The sequence below is a fragment of the Oncorhynchus keta genome, chromosome 29 (assembly GCF_023373465.1).
Source record: "Oncorhynchus keta strain PuntledgeMale-10-30-2019 chromosome 29, Oket_V2, whole genome shotgun sequence".
Taxonomy (NCBI): Eukaryota; Metazoa; Chordata; class Actinopteri; order Salmoniformes; family Salmonidae; genus Oncorhynchus; species Oncorhynchus keta.
The window spans coordinates 6,780,181-6,789,797 of NC_068449.1; positions in this window are offsets into that span (position 1 = coordinate 6,780,181).

The following is a 9,617-nucleotide window of genomic DNA, read 5'->3' on the forward strand; positions in this document are numbered from 1 at the left end:
TTGTTTAATGGCGACGGCTCAAATTATACATCGAGGGATATGCATCTTGGCTGTTGTAATGGATTTGTTCTTTGCCCGTGTAGCAGTAGGTGGCCAATGTATTGTTTATCTGCCTGCGTATTATTGAGTGAAGCAGTGATGCTTGGGGATATTAATGCATTTGCTCTGTGGTAGTTTATAGTTGCCATTTGTTTCCTCACAACAGGCTTCCATACCAATAGAAATCCTTAAAAAGCTACCTCGGAGGAATAGAACAAAACATTTTGAGGTCAGATAGTTGACGGTGTTGAAAAAGGCTTTACCCAATACCGTTTTACCAGGTCATCGCTGTAGATGTGGATCAGGTTTATACAGATTCAACAAAAATACACTTCACTGGTCTGTAAAAAAAAATTAAGGTGTGTAAAACTGACAGATTTGTTTCCCTTTCCAACAGTCATGTGGCAGAACTGACTTTGTCACGTGCCGAATACAACAAGTGTAGACTTTACCATGAAATGCTTACTTACAAGCCCTTAACCAACACTGCAGTTCAAGAAGAGTTAAGAAAATATTTACCAAGTAGACCAAAATAAAAAGTTATACTAAAAAGTAACACAATAAGAATAACAATAACGAGGCTATATACAGGGGGCACCGGTACCGAGTCAGTGTGCGGGGATACAGGTTAGTGTGGGGGTGAAGTGACTATGCATAGATAATAAACAGTAGTACAGGTTAGTTGAGGTAATCTGTACATGTAGGTAGGGGTGAAGTGACTATGCATAGATAATAAACAGTAGTACAGGTTAGTTGAGGTAATCTGTACATGTAGGTAGGGGTGAAGTGACTATGCATAGATAATAAACAGTAGTACAGGTTAGTTGAGGTAATCTGTACATGTAGGTAGGGGTGAAGTGACTATGCATAGATAATAAACAGTAGTACAGGTTAGTTGAGGTAATCTGTACATGTAGGTGGGGGTGAAGTGACTATGCATAGATAATAAACAGTAGTACAGGTTAGTTGAGGTAATCTGTACATGTAGGTGGGGGTGAAGTGACTATGCATAGATAATAAACAGTAGTACAGGTTAGTTGAGGTAATCTGTACATGTAGGTGAAATTGAAGTGACTATGCATAGATAATAAACAGTAGTACAGGTTAGTTGAGGTAATCTGTACATGTAGGTGATAATGAAGTGACTATGCATAGATAATAAACAGTAGTACAGGTTAGTTGAGGTAATCTGTACATGTAGGTAGGGGTGAAGTGACTATGCATAGATAATAAACAGTAGTACAGGTTAGTTGAGGTAATCTGTACATGTAGGTGGGGGTGAAGTGACTATGCATAGATAATAAACAGTAGTACAGGTTAGTTGAGGTAATCTGTACATGTAGGTGGGGGTGAAGTGACTATGCATAGATAATAAACAGTAGTACAGGTTAGTTGAGGTAATCTGTACATGTAGGTGGGGGTGAAGTGACTATGCATAGATAATAAACAGTAGTACAGGTTAGTTGAGGTAATCTGTACATGTAGGTGGGGGTGAAGTGACTATGCATAGATAATAAACAGTAGTACAGGTTAGTTGAGGTAATCTGTACATGTAGGTAGGGGTGAAGTGACTATGCATAGATAATAAACAGTAGTACAGGTTAGTTGAGGTAATCTGTACATGTAGGTGGGGGTGAAGTGACTATGCATAGATAATAAACAGTAGTACAGGTTAGTTGAGGTAATCTGTACATGTAGGTGGGGGTGAAGTGACTATGCATAGATAATAAACAGTAGTACAGGTTAGTTGAGGTAATCTGTACATGTAGGTAGGGGTGAAGTGACTATGCATAGATAATAAACAGTAGTACAGGTTAGTTGAGGTAATCTGTACATGTAGGTGGGGGGTGAAGTGACTATGCATAGATAATAAACAGTAGTACAGGTTAGTTGAGGTAATCTGTACATGTAGGTGGGGGTGAAGTGACTATGCATAGATAATAAACAGTAGTACAGGTTAGTTGAGGTAATCTGTACATGTAGGTAGGGGTGAAGTGACTATGCATAGATAATAAACAGTAGTACAGGTTAGTTGAGGTAATCTGTACATGTAGGTGGGGGTGAAGTGACTATGCATAGATAATAAACAGTAGTACAGGTTAGTTGAGGTAATCTGTACATGTAGGTAGGGGTGAAGTGACTATGCATAGATAATAAACAGTAGTACAGGTTAGTTGAGGTAATCTGTACATGTAGGTGGGGGTGAAGTGACTATGCATAGATAATAAACAGTAGTACAGGTTAGTTGAGGTAATCTGTACATGTAGGTGGGGGTGAAGTGACTATGCATAGATAATAAACAGTAGTACAGGTTAGTTGAGGTAATCTGTACATGTAGGTGGGGGTGAAGTGACTATGCATAGATAATAAACAGTAGTACAGGTTAGTTGAGGTAATCTGTACATGTAGGTGGGGGTGAAGTGACTATGCATAGATAATAAACAGTAGTACAGGTTAGTTGAGGTAATCTGTACATGTAGGTAGGGGTGAAGTGACTATGCATAGATAATAAACAGTAGTACAGGTTAGTTGAGGTAATCTGTACATGTAGGTGGGGGTGAAGTGACTATGCATAGATAATAAACAGTAGTACAGGTTAGTTGAGGTAATCTGTACATGTAGGTGGGGGGGTGAAGTGACTATGCATAGATAATAAACAGTAGTACAGGTTAGTTGAGGTAATCTGTACATGTAGGTGGGGTGAAGTGACTATGCATAGATAATAAACAGTAGTACAGGTTAGTTGAGGTAATCTGTACATGTAGGTAGGGGTGAAGTGACTATGCATAGATAATAAACAGTAGTACAGGTTAGTTGAGGTAATCTGTACATGTAGGTGGGGGTGAAGTGACTATGCATAGATAATAAACAGTAGTACAGGTTAGTTGAGGTAATCTGTACATGTAGGTGGGGGGTGAAGTGACTATGCATAGATAATAAACAGTAGTACAGGTTAGTTGAGGTAATCTGTACATGTAGGTAGGGTGAAGTGACTATGCATAGATAATAAACAGTAGTACAGGTTAGTTGAGGTAATCTGTACATGTAGGTGGGGGTGAAGTGACTATGCATAGATAATAAACAGTAGTACAGGTTAGTTGAGGTAATCTGTACATGTAGGTAGGGGTGAAGTGACTATGCATAGATAATAAACAGTAGTACAGGTTAGTTGAGGTAATCTGTACATGTAGGTAGGGGTGAAGCATAGACTATGTAGGGTAGATAATAAACAGTAGCCATACAGGTTAGTTGAGGTAATCTGTACATGTAGGTGGGGGTGAAGTGACTATGCATAGATAATAAACAGTAGTACAGGTTAGTTGAGGTAATCTGTACATGTAGGTAGGGGTGAAGTGACTATGCATAGATAATAAACAGTAGTACAGGTTAGTTGAGGTAATCTGTACATGTAGGTGGGGGTGAAGTGACTATGCATAGATAATAAACAGTAGTACAGGTTAGTTGAGGTAATCTGTACATTAGGTGGGGGTGAAGTGACTATGCATAGATAATAAACAGTAGTACAGGTTAGTTGAGGTAATCTGTACATGTAGGTGGGGGTGAAGTGACTATGCATAGATAATAAACAGTAGTACAGGTTATTGAGGTAACCTGTACATGTAGGTGGGGGTGAAGTGACGATGCATAGATAATAAACAGTAGTACAGGTTAGTTGAGGTAATCTGTACATGTAGGTAGGGTGAAGTGACTATGCATAGATAATAAACAGTAGTACAGGTTAGTTGAGGTAATCTGTACATGTAGGTGGGGGTGAAGTGACGATCCATAGATAATAAACAGTAGTACAGGTTAGTTGAGGTAATCTGTACATTAGGTGGGGGTGAAGTGACTATGCATAGATAATAAACAGTAGTACAGGTTAGTTGAGGTAACCTGTACATGTAGGTGGGGGTGAAGTGACTATGCATAGATAATAAACAGTAGTACAGGTTAGTTGAGGTAACCTGTACATGTAGGTGGGGGTGAAGTGACTCCCATAGATAATAAACAGTAGTACAGGTTAGTTGAGGTAATCTGTACATGTAGGTGGGGGTGAAGTGACTATGCATAGATAATAAACAGTAGTACAGGTTAGTTGAGGTAGCTAACCTGTACATGTAGGTGGGGGTGAAGTGACTATGCATAGATAATAAACAGTAGTACAGGTTAGTTGAGGTAATCTGTACATGTAGGTGGGGGTGAAGTGACGATGCATAGATAATAAACAGTAGTACAGGTTAGTTGAGGTAATCTGTACATGTAGGTGGGGGTGAAGTGACTATGCATAGATAATAAACAGTAGTACAGGTTAGTTGAGGTAATCTGTACATTAGGTGGGGGTGAAGTGACTATGCATAGATAATAAACAGTAGTACAGGTTAGTTGAGGTAACCTGTACATGTAGGTGGGGGTGAAGTGACTATGCATAGATAATAAACAGTAGTACAGGTTAGTTGAGGTAACCTGTACATGTAGGTGGGGGTGAAGTGACGATGCATAGATAATAAACAGTAGTACAGGTTAGTTGAGGTAATCTGTACATGTAGGTGGGGGTGAAGTGACTATGCATAGATAATAAACAGTAGTACAGGTTAGTTGAGGTAAGAACCTTGGGCGTGAATCTGTACATGTAGGTGGGGGTGAAGTGACTATGCATAGATAATAAACAGTAGTACAGGTTAGTTGAGGTAATCTGTACATGTAGGTGGGGGGTGAAGTGACGATGCATAGATAATAAACAGTAGTACAGGTTAGTTGAGGTAATCTGTACATGTAGGTGGGGTGAAGTGACTATGCATAGATAATAAACAGTAGTACAGGTTAGTTGAGGTAATCTGTACATGTAGGTGGGGGTGAAGTGACTATGCATAGATAATAAACAGAGACTGTCTTGATATGTTTGGACCATGATAGTTCGTTGGTGATGTTGACACCAAGAAACTTGAAACCTGTTCTACTACAGCCCTGTCAATCTTAATGGGGTCCTGTTCGGCCCGCCTTTTCCTGTAGTCCAAAATCAGCTCCTTTCTCTTGCTCACATTGAGGGAGAGGTTGTTGTCATGGCACCACATTGTCAGTTCTCTGATCTCCTCCCTATAGGCCGTCTCATCGTTGTCGGTGATCAGGCCTACCACTGCTGTGTCGTCAGAAAACGAAATTATTGTGTTGGAGTCGTGTTTGGCCACGCAGTCGTGGGTGAACAGGGAATACAGGAGGGGACTAAATACTCTTACCACCTGGGGGCGGCCTGTCAGGAAGTCCAGGATCCGGTTGCAGAGGGAGGTGTTCCAGAATCCTTAGCTTAGTGATGAGCTTCGTGGGCACTATGGTGTTAAACGATGAGCTGTAGTCAATCAACAGCATTCTCACATAGGTGTTCCTTTTTTCCAGGTGAGAAAGGGCAGTGAGGAGTGTAATAGAGATTGCGTCATCTGTGGATCTGTTGGGGCGGTATGCAAATTGGAGTGAGTCTAGGGTGTCTGGTTTGGATGCTGTTGAACTTCATGTCTACCACGGGGCGGTAAATCCTTTAGGCAGGTTACCTTCACTTCCTTGAGCATAGGGACTATGGTGGTCTGCTTGAAACATGTAGGTATTACAGACAGGGAGAGATTGAAAATGTCAGTGAAGACACTTGGCAGTTGGTCCGCGCAAGCTTTGAGTACACGTCCTGGTAATCCGTCTGGTCCAGCGGCTTTGTGAATGTTGACCTGTTTAAAGGTTTTGTTCACATCGGCTGCCAATGCATTCCTTGCAATGGTTCTTTGTAATTAGTAAGAAGAGAAAGCAAGCCTGTTATTAACATAGGAACAACACAGCAAAGATGGTACAATATACAACAACAAAAAATCTCCCCCAAAAAAAGTACATCACCTTTGAACACTATGGTAATTACTTTTCAATGTTTTTCAAAACAAAAATAAAGAACAGCTGTAGATTAATCATAGTCCCACTGCATTTCACCATATTCCCACTGCGTGACATCATAGTCCCACTGCATTTCATCATAGTCCCACTGCGTGACATCATAGTCCCACTGCATTTCATCATATTCCCATTGCGTGACATCATAGTCCCACTGCATTTCATCATAGTCCCACTGCGTTACATCATAGTCCCACTGCGTGACATCATAGTCCCACTGCATTTCATCATATTCCCACTGCGTGACATCATAGTCCCACTGCCTTTCATCATAGTCCCACTGCGTGACATCATAGTCCCACTGCATTACATCATAGACCCACTGCATTACATCATAGTCCCACTGTATTACATCATAGTCCCACTGTATTACATCATAGTCCCACTGTATTACATCATAGTCCCACTGCATTACATCATAGTCCCACTGTATTACATCATAATCCCACTGTATTACATCATAGTCCCACTGTATTACATCATAGTCCCACTGTATTACATCATAGACCCACTGCATTACATCATAGTCCCACTGTATTACATCATAGTCCCACTGCATTACTCTGTCAATAGTAACTCACATCATTCTGTGATTCAGTATTTGATCATTGGTGAGGTTTCCAAATTGAGTAACAGGAAAAATACTAAGGTGTGCACTTTGGTAACACCACAGTTATCAAGCATATCACACACTGTCCACGAAGCATACCACACACTGTCCACAAAGCATACCACACACTGTCCACAAAGCATACCACACACTGTCCATGAAGCACACCTCGCACTGTCCACAAAGCATACCCCACACTGTCCATACCAGGCATACCACATACTGTCCATACCAAGCATACCACACACTGTCCATACAAAGCATACCACACACTGTCCATACAAAGCATACCACACACTGTCCATACCAAGCATACCACACACTGTCCATGAAGCATACCACACACTGTCCATGAAGCATACCACACACTGTCCACGATGCATACCACACACTGTCCACAAAGCATACCACACACTGTCCACAAAGCATACCACACACTGTCCACGAAGCACACCCCGCACTGTCCACAAAGCATACCACACACTGTCCATACAAAGCATACCACACACTGTTCATACAAAGCATACCACACACTGTCCATACCAAGCATACCACACAATGCCCATACCAAGCATACTGCACACTGTCCATACCAAGCATACTGCACACTGCCCATACCAACCATACTGCACACTGCCCATACCAAGCATACCACACACTGACCATACCAAGCATACCACACACTGTCCATACCACGCATACCACACACTGACCATACCAAGCATACCACACACTGTCCACAAAGCCTGCCTAAATTGAGAGACTGAGTTTGTCCATGTGCTCTTACCATGTTGTGAAATAGAAAGTTCTAATGATACTAGACTGTTGCTGTGTAGAGGTTTTAGTGACGGAAGAACCTGAGTTGGAGTTGCTAATTATGATCAATGCTGTGAGTACAGATGAAAAAGATATGGCAAATAGAAAAACTGGATATTCAGAGACAGATGGGATGGGTTGAGAGGAGCTGAAGGGTGGGATAAAATAACAGGGAAAATATTTACAAAATATATACACTTTTGAGCCTGTATATACACCATTCAGCCTGTAATCGAACCCACAAATGCTGAGGCTCCAGATTCTCAACTAGTCTAAATTTGTATTGCCTCTTTAATTAGCACAACAGTGTTCAGCTGTGCTAACATTATTGCAAAAGGGTTTTCTAATGATCAATTAGCCTTTTAAAATTATAAACTTGGATTAGCTAACACAACGTGCCATTGGAAAACAGGAGTGATGGTTGCTGATAATGGGCCTCTGTACGCCTATGTAGATATTCCATTAAAAATCAGTCGTTTTCAGCGACAATAGTCATTTACAACATTAACAATGTCTTCACTGTATTTCTGATCGATTTAATGTTATTTTAATGGACAACAAATGAGCTTCTTTTTTTTTTAAAACAAGGACATTTCGAAGTGAACCCAAACTTTTGAATGGTAGTGTATATACAGTTCAAGTCAGAAGTTTACACACTTGGGTTGGAGTCATTAAAACTCATTTTTCAAAAATTCCACAAATGTCTTGTTATTAGCAAACTATAGTTTTGGCAAGTCGGTTAGGACATCTACTTTGTGCATGATACAAGTCATTTTTCCAACAATTGTTTACAGACAGATTATTTCACTTCTAATTCACTGTATCACAATTCCAGTGGGTCAGAAGTTTACATACAATAAGTTGACAGTGCCTTAACAGCTTGGAAAATTCCAGAAAATGATGTCATGGCTTTAGAAGCTTCTGATAGGATAATAGACAGCATTTGAGTCAATTAGAGGTGTACCTGTGGATATATTTCATGGACTACCTTCAAACTCAGTGCCCCTTTACTTGACATCAGGGGAAAATCAAAAGAAATCAGCCAAGACCTGGTTCATCCTTGGGAGGAATTTCCAAACGCCTGAAGGTACCACGTTCATCTGTACAAGTAATAGTACGCAAGTTTAAACACCATGGGACCACGCACCCGTCATACCGTTCAGGAAGGAGACGCGTTCTGTCTCCTAGAGATGAACGTACTTTGGTGTGAAAAGTGCAAATCAATCCTAGAATAAAAGCAAAGGATCGGTTTGCCAGGCTACTGTTTGCAACTGCACATGGGGACAAAGACTGTACTTTTTGGAGAAATGTCCTCTGGTCTGATGAAACAAAAATATAACTGTTTGGCAATATTGACCATCGTTATGTTTGGAATAAAAAGGGGGTGGCTTGCAAGCCGAAGAACACCATCCCAACCATGAAGCATGGGGGTGGCAGCATCATGTTGTGGGGTGCTTTGCTGCAGGAGGGACTGGTGCACTTCACAAAATAGATGGCTTCATGAGGAGGGAAATTACATGGATATATTGAAGCAGCATCTCAAGATATCAGCTTGGTTGCAAATGGGTCTTCCAAATGGACAATGACCCCAAGCATACTTCCAAAGTTGTGGAAAAATGGCTTAAGGACAACAAAGTCAAGGTATTGGAGTGGTCATCTCAAAGCCCTGACCTCAACCCTATAGAACATGTGTGGGCAGAACTGAAAAAGCATGTGTGAGCAAGGAGGGCTGCAAACCTGATTGAGTTACACCAGCTCTGTCAGGAGGAATGGGCCAAAATGTACCCAACTTATTGTGGGAAGCTTGTGGAAGGCTACCCGAAACGTTTGACCCAAGATAAACAATTTAAAGGCAATGCTACCAAATTCTAATTGAGTGTATGTAAACTTCTGACCCACTGGGAATGTGACATTTCACATTCTTAAAATAAGTGGTGATCCTAACTGACCTAAGACAGGGAATGTTTACTAGGATTAAATGTCAGGAATTGTGAAAAACTGAGTTTAAATGTATTTGGCTCAGGTGTATGTAAACTTCTGACTTCAACTCTAAATACAGGTTATTTACCCCAAACTATATGGGGGGGATTGGAAATGATGCAGAAAATGACATTGATAGAAGCCAAGAATCTATCTGCAATATTAAAGATGATCCACCCCCTAAAAGATAATTTTCAAATTAGAAGATAAAAGTTGTGCATGTATGAATTCTCCAAAATCCTCCATG